Raw genomic sequence first — 13,139 nt, 5'->3', positions numbered from 1 at the left:
CCATATTGAAGTTTGAATGTCTATTTCTCATTATTATGAAACAAGATACAAGGAAAGCTCATATATATGAGCGGAAGAAAAGGGAGAAAACAGAAGCAGAAATCAAAGGACAACACTTCCTTGATTTATGCTTTACCAACAACTAAAGGTAAGGACAATCAGCTAACAACTAAAGCAAGGTAGAAATCCCTTGAATTAGTGAGAATGACAACTATGACAGCCATACATAACCATGACAACCATACTTAGTTGTTAGACTGCAATGCACCATACATACACCTATGCCTGCCGACTAGGGTTTGGGATTTAACTTAAACTAACCCTAGAACTTCTTCCAATAGCCACATCCTACATCATTCTGCTTGGTATTCAATGGCTATTGCTTCAAGACAGGTCAGCCAACTCCTTATTTGTGTTCTAATTATATAACCAGATAAAGTTTACATTAAGTAGGTAATGAGGTCTTGTGGTTCTTCTAGCAAAGGTGAATGGTCCAGATCTATGGCAACATTTTTCTTTTGTAGCAGTTGATGGCTCTTTATCATTACGCATACAACATAATATAGTCAAATAAGAGGACTACATTAGATTATAAATATAGAATATACATTATGTAGAACCATATAAATTTGTATGTGGAGGCTACTGCTACAGCTACGGCTACAAATCGAAACTGTGGCTGTTCAAATGGAAGATGGGATCGTCGCCTTGTCTCCTTGAGTTGAGTGACCTGATCTATTTGGAGACACTTGATTCAAGACTTGGAGGACCACAAACAATGACACCCACATCAACGCGACCCCAATCCTTGGATATGGTTCCAAAAATTTCTGCATTCGATAAAAAGTAATCAGAACATGTACTAAATTGGAACAAATTTCTCGCGTCGGTCTTTTGCATCTGGAGAAATATACGTCATTGTTGCTGCAGTACACGTGTATTCAAAACTAAATCCGACATTTCAAGGAGGGAGGCATGTAAGAACAAGTTTATAGCCTCTTAAACAAAAAATGTAGATTCAACCAATCAAATCACAACTTGTACAAATCAATCAATAAGAAAGCCTTAGAATGAAAACCTTAAACACTTGCAGAATTCGATCCTAATGATGAAGCCATTGCAGGTCTTTGTGCTCAAAACCTTCTCCTCTTTAACAAAAACAATAGCTCTTCCAATCAATAGGACTTGGAACAATAATAAGCCGAGAGATTGCAAGAGCAGTGGTTTGAGCTTTATATATATTCCTCCGATTATTCCCTATCAGAATTAATCTAGGATTTAAACTATACAAACCATAATGAATTATGAGTTTAGTAGAGTTCTAGCACTGAGTTCCAATCCCAAAAGGATTGAATCACTCTTAATTCTGTTATCCCAAAATACTTGGGATAACTAATAGTTTTTAATCAAGACTTTTCTACATCAATCTCAAATACAACCGGTCCCAACATACGTTTCATACTCATAATCTTATAAGGCATACCTTTGAAGTTTGGTCTTGCACCATAACAAATGCTGGTTAACTTCGAAAGATTTTCTTGGTGTGAATCGAAATCATGGAGTCCACCAGTTTCTTCATGCCCTGCCTTGCATATATATGACCTATTGTCACCACATTGTTCCTTTGTTGAAGTTCTTCTCTCCCAAAGATGTCATAAACCAACCACAAGACCCCAAAGATAACCACACTTATAACCATACAAAGTAGCAACAGAAACCCTTTGTATCACCATGCGGATATACTGTACGGGTTTATGTAGAAGATATCCAACAAACCCAATACAATAACAAAGTCTGCCACCGATGAGATAACATATAGTCCAGACCATGTATTATGTCCGGTGCCAACCAAAACAGACATGCTAAACCTTTTCGACGAAAGAGGACAACGAGGAGGAAACAGATAAAGATCGTATATTTAGTTAATTCTGCTTGTATTATCTCTTCAATACGGAGGCAATATATACATCCACAACTTGTGGTACAAGAAATTATATAGTAGAGTTCAACCTAAATTAGGAAGGAATCCCCTCTAATTTAGGAATCCCCTCTAATAGTAGAGTACAAGATACATTCCAAAACTAATTGATTGATGACTCACGTCGACATTGCCCCAAGTTGGTGCGTAGATATCTCCTAGGCCTAACTTGTCAAGTGAATCACAAAACCTTCTAGCAAGACTGAATGTGTTGAGATATCTGCAAGTTGTTCCCTTGTCTTAACAAATGGAAAATCAACGAACTTAACATCTAGCTTCTCTTTGGTGAAAGTTCTATCTACCTCCACATGCTTGGTTCTATCATGTTGTACAAGTTTGTTAGCTATTTTTCTTGCTGCTTGATTATCACAATCCAACATCATAGACCTTCGGGTTTGAACTCTATCTCTGTAAGAAGAATTTGCAGCCACAAAAGCTCACAAATACCATGAGCCATTCCCTTGTACTTGGCCTTTGCTCCTCACCACCACATTTTATTTCTTACTTCTCCAGGTCACAAGATTTCCAGCTACGAATATGAAGTAATATGATGTAGACTACCGGTCAGCGATATTCCCTGCCCAATCTGCATAAATGTACCATTTTACTTCCATATGTCCACATTTTCTATACATTAACCCCTTCCCTAGAGCTCATTTTAAGTAACTCATAATTTGTATTACTGTTGCCATATGGTCTTCACTCGGAGCATGCATAAACTAATTGACTATACTCACTGCATAAGTGATATCTGGTCGAGTAAGTGACAGATAAATTAATCTATCCACTAACCTTTGATACATCTCCTTATTGGTTGGAACTTGATCTTGATAAGATGGCAAGATGATGATTTTGCATAATTGGTGTATCTGCTGGCTTACATGCCATCATACCTATTTCAGATAAGAGGTCCAATACGTACTTGAATTGTGATAAGCATATCCCTTCATGAGACCGAGCCACCTCGATTCCCAGGAAATACTTGAGTCCTCCTAAGTCCTTCATCTCGAATTCAGAAGACAAGTATCCTTGTAGTGTTTCCATCTCTTTTGTATTTGCCTATGACAATCATGTCATCCGCATATATGATAAGCAAAGTCACTTTACCATCCTTACGCTTGATGAATAAAGTGTGATCAGAATTTTCTTGTCAGTATCCATATTTTTTCATAGCTTGATTGAACCTCCCAAACCACCCTTTAGGTGACTGCTTAAGGCAATATAATGCTTTCCGAAGTCTGCACACCTTCCCACTAGAGTTCGCTATACCGTACCCTAGTGGAAAGTCCATGAATACTTCTTCCTCTAAATCTCCATGTAGAAAATCATTTTTTACATCAAATTGTCTCAAAGACCAATCAAAGTGAGCCGCCAAAGACAACAGACTCTAAACAATTGGAGCAAAGACTTCCTGATAATCAACACCAAAAGTTAGTGTGTATCCCTTTGCCACCATCCTTGCCTTGTATCTATCAATAGTTCCATCTACCTTGTGTTTAATGGTAAACACCCATTTACAACCCATCGGTTCTTTGCGGCATCACTTTCCATGTATTGTTTCTTTACAAAGCCTCCATTTCAACTGCATTGCCTCTATCCACTTCAGATCCTTCAAGGGGTTCTCTACTCTTGTGGGTATTTTTATATCTTCCATCTTTTGGACTAATGCATAGTAAAGACATAATGTGCAATTGAATATTGCACATTTCCCTCCAGAGAGTACATGTTGGTGGCTTTCCTTGGTTTTGTCTATACATGAACAGGTTTAGTTCTTTCAAAGTTAGTACTTACCTCAGGGATATCCAGTTGATCTTGGATAGGTACTCAAAGAGTGAGAGAAGAGGGGCTATCGTGTACACCATGTTAATTAGATGGATTAGATCTGAATCCTTGGTGTTGACCATTCTGGAAGCTATGCAAGGTAGGGTGGGTTCGGTTCCATTCAGTTTTGTTTTTGGCCAAAACCGAAAACTGAACAGAAATTACTGTTCCATTTGGTTTTCTATTGGTTTTTTTCGGTATCGTTTTTGGTCGGTTCAGTTGTTTTTGGTTTAGTTCTGGCCCAATTCCTTTTTATTTATTTATTATTTTTTTTAGTGGTAATTCAAAGTTTGGCAAATTCTTAAAGGGCAGATGGAGGTAGAGATTAAAATGAAGAAACAAAAACCATTACAACTGTTGACCCTTAAATACACATTATCATTGTCAAATACGAACCAACACATTGAGTTGATGCCCACTGTGTTTAATCAAATCAAGTATTCTCAATCCCTTGTGGTTGATTTTCTTAATAATTTGTTTTATATTTGTTGACCTTAAAAATTACAAAGCCTACGTGGTGCGCAGCCCAAGTAACTAATGAGCTAACTATGTCCTTCGGTTGATGCGGGGCGTGCCAACTCGTCGGCCGAGCTCGGCCTAGGAGTAAAATTTGCTAATGTTGTGTTGAACGCGCTACTGATTTCTTGATCTTGCAACTACGACTAAGGAAGGAACACGTCTCGGCCTTCTGGTTCTCGAGCCTGAAGATAAGGTTGCTAGTTCTGCGAAGTTCATGAATCATCGGTGCTGGGTTCGGTCACGGTGATTATATTCGTAAGAGTATAAGCACGTCAAACCGACTCCAAACTATATGGACACAGGTACTCAAAAGAGATGTATGTCTTGATGGTAAATTTGGTTCGACCGTCAAATTGTCGAACTCTGAAACTCACTTGTGAGTATCCAATCATAAAACCACTCGGTGTTTAATGTGCCGAATGCAGTAACTTGTAACACCTCACTTCATCGAGAAGGCTAATAAGATGACCTCTGCCAATAAGGATTCGGAAACCCTTCTCGACTGAGACTTGGATAGGTAACTAGTTGGCCTCGACGCAGTGCTGATTCTACAACAACAGTGTTGTTTATCCAAACTAAAGATGTTCGCCAGTTGCCTTCACAGTGCTATTTATCCAAACGAAAGATGTGTTGCGCAGGGCAGTTGTGTGTTGAATTAGAGGGCTCCAAATGTCATCCGCCGCTTTGTATTTATAGGGACGTGCCTTGATGAACACACTGTGAAGTTGTTGATGTGACTTGGAGTATCCAATCGAAATAAATAATATTCCTATGAATATTATTCCAAGGGAGCAAAGCCACACTTTGATAATTGTCATCCACTTAAGATAACCATGCAATCATATCAATTTACAAGCACATGGAACTCTTCCCATAACATCCTAAATAACCATGCAATGTTTAAACCCATACTCACGTCCAAGTGCATGCATTACCAAAGTCCGAGCATTTTAGTCCTTGTTGTGCTTTTCCCTTCCTTGGTAGCCTAATCTAAGCAAAAGACTCCCTCTTCCACTCATTTGTACAGGTGCAACCATGCAATGCAACGCTAATTGCTCATCAATTGCAATATTTATTTTATTCAGCATTGTCATATGCTAAGACTTTATCACCTAGTTGTGTTCTAGATAATGGTAAGTCTAGATAATTTAATATTATTAGGAGATAATCATTATGATTAAAACCATAATATTATCCTTTAATAATCTTGAAAATTATCTCAACCAATTTGTCATCCAACGGCCTAGAACTCAGCTTATTCAACGACCTTGATTACTTGAGCTGATGAAGTAAAATCGGGTCTAAACAATATTATATGACAAGTGATTCCAAGAAACAAAAACCACATCTTTACCGACAGAGAGGTAGAGATTAAAATGAAATAACTTAAAAAATGATGGGATGGTGAACCATGAAAGGATTGTGGCATGCTGCAGACTGCAGTGATGCGAGGTTGCGGGGCTGTAAGGCTGTGGGGCAGTGCCGGCAACTCACTCTCCCTAATGTGCCCGGTTTTAGCTTTGTTCTTGGGCTATTTTTATTTAGTTTTAGTTGTCACACAACATAACTCAATCGACCTTATAGACCAAAAACCCTTTTGGGCCCCGAAACACGAAACTAACTTAAAAGCCCAATACAAACCTTTCGTATAATTAATTAATCTTGACCATTCTCAATTAAACCATTTAATTGCTTATCCATCTTTTTTATATCTTCACATTTATCCTTACTCGGTGTGTGATCCATTAGGTTCCATTTAGTGAGGCAGTGGGCGATTGTTACTCTTAATAATCGATTGTGAATTGAAACAACATTTCAATTCTCCCTTTGATGAAGATTAGTTTTTCCTAATCTTTAGGGCTTCCACAAACCATGAGTGACACCTAACAGTATGTCATGACTACCCAAGCTAAGTAGAAGTGGTTGGAGAACCTATCCAATTACAACTACAACGCAATACGGTCCTTCTCTAATACAGTACTCTTGATCACATTGTTTAAGTGATAGTTTGTTTCATGTCTTCTATCCAATGTGATACTTCTCTATATGATTCAATTGAATAATGATTTGGAACATTCTTCCTAAGTCATATTCGTATGCTTTGGCAAAAGACTCTCGAATCATATCTCATAGTATTCTCCTTCCACCATGGAAGGTTAGAGATCCCTTGTTGTGCATTCACATCACATGCCTACATGAGTAGAAGCTTGACCCCAACAATGCCATGGACACTCTCAATGGAATGCCTTTGAAATGATCAAAGATCAAGGACCCAACCATTAGACATCTATGATGCCTCATGTCAAGGGACTACTTTGCATATTGCAACTTACGAGTTCTTACATGACATGTAAGTTCGAACTCTCTTTTGATCATTGTTCAATGTACTCGATTACCCTTTCGAGCACCTATATGTTTATCGTAGTGTTCAACACTAAATGACTTGAGACTAGTCACACTCACGCTTGAGTCAACATAACGCATACTAACCTTAGTGGATTGTCAATGCCCAATTGGCAATCCTATGGCTAGGAACATTTTAGGAATGAACATAAGATAAAGGTCTTGTTAACCTAACTTACTTTGATCACTTTTCTCTTAGAACAAATACATTCCTTCGATTCCCTTATTATTTAAACACATGATACAATAAACAGTGATTAACAATAAGGTTTGCCCTTCATTAAACAAATAATAGTTAAACATAATGAGTATTCCAAAAGCTATTACATCAAATGAGTGGCTTTGTGGGCATACTTCCAACAATAGCCTACAACTAGCCGTCTTCTTCCAAGGCTAAGCTGAAAGGCAAAGGCAAAGGAAAGGAGAAGAAGTCATCCACTACTAAGGCCCAAAGAGGAGTGAAGAAGAAGGCATAGGAGCCCAAGGGGACCTGCCACCACTGTGGAAAGGACGGGCATTGGAAGAGGAATTGCAGGCTATACCTTGCATCTCTAAAGGATAAGCCACAAAGTATGGTTTTTGTTCTTATCTTCAATTCTAATTGTTAGATCTTCTAATCTTTATATTTGATATAAAATGCTAATCACTTATGCAATTGTAAATAAGTGAAGGAGCCAAGTAGAAGATGGACAAGCAAAGAAAGGATAGAGTAAAGAGTTCGGCCCATATTTTTTGCTAACTACTTAGGACGTTTGTTAGGCACTTAAAGATAGTCTATAAAATTTCTTATTTTGCTAAGGACTTATTATGTGGCTTCATATGATGGAAGACCCACTTTTGGTGCCTATATGAAGGTATATAATTAGTCTCTAATGTAAGAGCTAATTCTTTTATATTAAACATTATGAATGTTTAATTTATCATATCAATGTAATGTGATGAGTGCCTTCTACTATATTTGTTCCTCAAAGTAGTGTTATGAATTGAATATTGTCTTGTTGTATTCTAGTTAAGATACAAGAAATGTATCACTTATATAATGCGATATCCAAACGTTGGATCCATCAATTAAGGATAGATCTCACATGTTGGCCATAGATGGATACAATGAATCTTTAGATTTGGTTCCAATTGCCTACATATGAGTTCTATATGAATTGAGAAAGTCTACAGATTTCTTTCTTGAAGAAAAGCAAGATCACATTATAATGAAGTGAATAATACATAAGAAAAATGTTTCTTCTATGGTTATCACTTACCTAACCACAATAACCAAGATCACTCTTGGTTCAACTAGTAGTTTTGAACAACTAATTGGACATTCTTAAATTGTCTTAAGAAATGTCAAATGTGTAAGTAAAACAAACCAAGAATGAAGTGTCTAAATCTATAAAAGGTTTAAAGACCTTAGTCACTTAATAACAAAACATCAACTTAGTAGAGTTGGAACAGTGAGTTTAAAAGGTTTGAAGCTACTCCACAATGTCCTATGCCCGTATACTTCAGAATTATACACTTTGGATGTATAATGCAATTTCTCATTAAAGTCATGAGAAACAGTGAGAGGTGAGAAAAGGATATAAACTTGAATGTGATTGGTTTATAGTTGTCCAAAATTAATAGTACAGTACTATTCTTATTGAGCTTGTAATTTTAAATTGTTAAAGGTCTCAAGCTCTTCAAAGCGTTAAAATTCTATGTTGTGTAACATTCTAAGGATAACCTATGAATGTTGGTTTCACCAACCCAACATAAAATGGTTATATGTTGGGAATTGTCCATCATTCTCTTTTATGAGAACAAGCTAAGAACAAAGCAAATGGACAAGTTGATGAAACAAAAGGGAATAGTTTCAAAATGAGTCACAACATATTGTTTAACAACAAGACAATTCGATTTCAGCACCTCATGTAACTATAATGCTCTATGTAGTTTTGATAAAGAATTAAATCAACCACCTAGGAGGTATGGTTGAATTCCTATATCCTTAGTAGGAGCCATGCTTCCACTAATGATTTGGATCATTCTTATATGACTACTTTAAAGGTATTAGTATGAATAAAACTTGAAGTATGGTGTTTGACACCATATAATTTAAATGAATGGACTTGATAAAACAAGTAACACATTTCAAATGGGATTACTTGAGAAGGAATTCTTTTGTGTATGTTCGTTTAAATAACTTGTGTTCGCTAGAGTTGTTGATTGTCCCAAAACTGTTGAGACATCATCAATATGCTAATGGATCTTAAAGGTTGTCAATAGATCCAAGACAAGTTAGTGGGAGCTATGTACATTCGAATTAAGAAATTCTAAACGTTAAGTTTTCCTTGAAGTTTCGAATGAATGCTTAGTTACAACAAGGTCAATGGGTGTGATGTCATACTTTTGAGCAACATATTATGAATTCTATTTGATAGACTTAATGAAATAAAAAAAACATATGTTACTCAAAATGACTAATTGTAGCACGGTCAATTTTGAAGTACAGACTTAAAAATAGACTAGACATAAATGAAATCAATTGAGAATGGACTTAATGATACAACAAGGCTGTCTCATGAATGTTATATAGGGAAATTGAATCTCAAACGTTGAAGATTAGAGAAAGTATTTCTACATATGATAGAAAAACTATTTTCATGACCCTTATAAAGAATATGTCACAAAATCAAAAGAGGGACACATGTATGGACTTGTGAGATGATATCCAAAGGTGAATAACCATTGGGGTTGTCACTTTCAGATATTTCTAAAAATCCAAGATCAAAACCATAGGAACTGATAGAGTATTATTACTTTTGAGAAAGGAATATCGGAGTGAGACTCCAGAAGTGTGCATTCACTTAGGTTATAAACCAAAGTGACAATAAACCATTTTAACAAATGGAACTTCATGGTGGCTGAAGTACTAATCATATGAATGTATTGTTAGTATGGTACTACAATGGTCTCAAGGTTGGAGCAAAGTTTGTTTAAAGTATACAAACGTAATATATGTCGATATTTATTAAAGTTTTAGAAACTGCTTCAAAAGGTGTTTCAAATAGATGGGGTTCGTTTTGAACCAATGGTTGAATCCAAACCATAAGGTCGTTAGTAGGATACTGCGACATAATGGGCTGCTTAAGCCATGGAATCAAGGTCTCATCAAAGTATTTGAACACAAGAAAGAGACAATGTTAAATGTTTTGGAAACATTTAATAAGTAAATCCCTTTTAAGTTAAAAGGATTAATACATAACCTGGTTAACCTACAAGCTCAAGATCAGTTGATTAGCATCTATAAGATGCATAAGTGATTGACTTTAGTGCAAGTAGGAGATTGTTGGAGTTATGCCCTGAAAGTCAATCTTTGGAAGAAACCTTTCAGGACAATGTCTATATGTATAGATAATTCTAATACAGCAAAAGACAAAGTCACTTATTAGGACTATCTCAATGAACGATATACGTCCAAAATTAGTGAGTCCAGGGACAATGGATCGATGGAAGAAGTAATCTAAAGATGTTAGATTACATAGACCTTCTTCACATAACCATAATGTCCCAAAAGGTTCCTAGTCATATGATTGTTAGAGGGACGCTGAAAATTCGGATAGACTAGTACGTACTATGTCTACTTCAAATGGGAAGATGGAAAGTCTCAAGCCATTCGTTAAGAGAGGAAGAATATTCTAAGATATGATTCGGGAATATTCGGTCGAAGTATCGAGCTTAATGATGGAAGGCATTCCTATACGACTCAATTGAATCATATAACTTGGTATAATCACATTAGGGGTTTGACATTAAGTATCCATACCCTAGTAATGTGATTGTGAGTATTGTATTAGAGAATGATCAAATTACATTGTAATTCCAACTGAATAGGTTCTCCGACCAAATTCTACATTAGCTTGGGTAGCCATGACATATGGTTAGATGCCACTCATGGCTTGTGGGTTCTTCTAGATGATTAAATAAGTAGTCATCAAAGAAGTGTTGGAAGTATGCCCACAAAGCCACTCATTTGATGTAATAGCTTTTTGGAATACTTAATGTATTAAACTTTTATATGTTTAATGGAGGGCAAAGCTTATTGTTAATCACTATTTATTGTATCTTGTGTTTAAGCAATAAGGGAATCCAAGGAATGTATTTGATCTAAGAGATAAGTGATCTAAGTAAGTTAGATTTTCGAGACCTTTCTCTTATGTTCATTCCTAAAACGTTCCTAGCCATAGGGTTGCCAATTGGGCATTGACAATCCGCTAAGGTTAGTATGTGTTATGTCGACTCAAGTATGGATATGACAAGTCTCAAGTCATTTAGTGTTGGACACTAAGACAAACACATAGGTGCTCGAAAGAGTAATCGAGTACACTGAACTATGATCAAAAGAGAGTTCAAACATACATGTCATGTAAGAACTCGATGGTTACAATATGCAAAGTAGTCCTTTGACCTGAGGCATCATAGATGTCTAATGGTTAGGTCCTTGATCTTTGATCGTGTCAAATGGCATTCCTTTGGAGTGTCCACGGCATGGTTGGGGTCAAGCTATCTAGTCATGTAGGCATATGAATGCACAACAAGGGATCTCTAACCTTCCATGGTGGAAGGAGAATACTCTAAGATATGATTCGAGAGTCTGCCAAAGCATATGAATATGACTTAGGAAGTTTGTTCCAAATCTTATTCAAGCGAATCATATAGGGAAGTATCACATTGGATAGTAGACATGAAACAAACTATCACTTCAACAATGTGATTAAGAGTATTGTATTAGAGAAGGACCGTATTGCATTGTAGTTGTAACTGGATAGGTTCTCCAACCACTTCTACTTAGCTTGGGTAACCATGACATGCTGCTAGGTGTCACTCATGGTTTGTGGAAGCCCTAAAGATTAGCAAACACTAATCTTAAGGGAGAATTGAAATATGGTTTCAATTCACAATCGATAGTTAAGAGTAACATCGCCCACTGCCTCGCTAATTGGAACCTAATGGATCGTACACCGAGTAAGGATGTAAGTGAAGTAATTAAATGAAATGGATAAGCAATTAAATGGTTAATTGAAGTATGGTCAAAGTTAATTAATTAGTTAATTAATTATACGAAACGTTCGTATTGGACTTCTAAGTTGGTTTTGGGTTTAGGGGCCCAAAAGTGTTTTGGTCCACAAGGCCCATTATGTTTAAGTTGTATGACAACTAAAACAAAATGGGCAATTAGCCCAAACACTTAGAGAGGCCGGCCATGAATAGTGAGGGATACCAAACTTGTGTTAATTACAAGTTTGCCACTCACAAGAAATGAAGTATAAATTCAAAATTATAACTTTATTTCATTTAGGGTTTTTCTTGATGAAATTGGGTGAAATTATTCTCTCTATTTCAACAAGGGAGGCCGGCCACTTAGGGAGGGATATCTAGCAATTTCATCTCCCCTAAGTCATCCATTTTTATCTTCACAATTAATCTTTGGTGTAGAGACTTGGAGACATCAAGCTTTTGGTGTTTTGGAGAACATATCCTCAAATCCTCAAGGAAGCAAAGGAGGTGACTTGAAGGCCCTCCACTTGGGTGAATCCCTTGTGTAATCAAGGATGAGCTACAAGGGTAATGATTCTCTAAATCCTTTCTTCTCTTTAATGTTGTTAAAGAGTTATGGTTCACCATATACTAGGCTTTGAAAGTCATGGGTTTTATGAATTGTTTTTGGATGCATGCCTACTTTAATTTGTTAATAGTTTGCCTATGTATTCAAATGTTCTTTACATGTTCTTAGCTAGGACATAAATTTTCCTTCAAGAAGAAGGAGAATTAAAAGTAAGTTTTAATTCACTAAGTGATTGGATAAATACTAATCAATTGGATTGATACCAATCAACTCACTACCTCGCCAATTAGAACCTAAAACAATTGTACACCGATACACTCTTGTGGTGAGACAATTAAAGGATGATGGAATTAATTAATTGGATTAATTAAGTGTTATAATTAATTAGAAAGTCTAAAGAAATCATAGAATTGATGAAAGATCGTTTCAGGCTTAAAAAAAAAGTTCAGGTTCATTCGGGCCCATTGGGCTTTTTATTCAAGCATAGGATGACTTGAAATGATAAAAACCCAAGGCCCAAATAAACATTTAGTGGCCGGCCAAGGATGTAGAAAGAAGAGAGAGAAAGTGTCAATTTGTTGACTTACTTCTTTTACCTTTATAAAGGGAGTTCAAGGAAAAAGTTTCATTAGGGCTTTTTGTGTGAACTTTTCAACAAGAGAAAAACAAGTCTCTCTCTCTCTACACACATACATAGCCAACCACCAAAGGGGGATATAGCTAATCATCTCTTCTCCTTTTGGTTATTCCAACATCTATCTCACTACACTAGTGGGTGTGGATCCTTAGAGGTCTTCTACTTTGGAGACTAGA

The sequence above is a fragment of the Pyrus communis genome, chromosome 1, assembly GCF_041283825.1.
Source record: "Pyrus communis isolate YQ-2024b chromosome 1, ASM4128382v1, whole genome shotgun sequence".
In the NCBI taxonomy this organism is placed as follows: Eukaryota; Viridiplantae; Streptophyta; class Magnoliopsida; order Rosales; family Rosaceae; genus Pyrus; species Pyrus communis.
The sequence above is the reverse complement of the archived record's forward strand: the minus strand, read 5'-3'. Positions refer to the sequence as shown.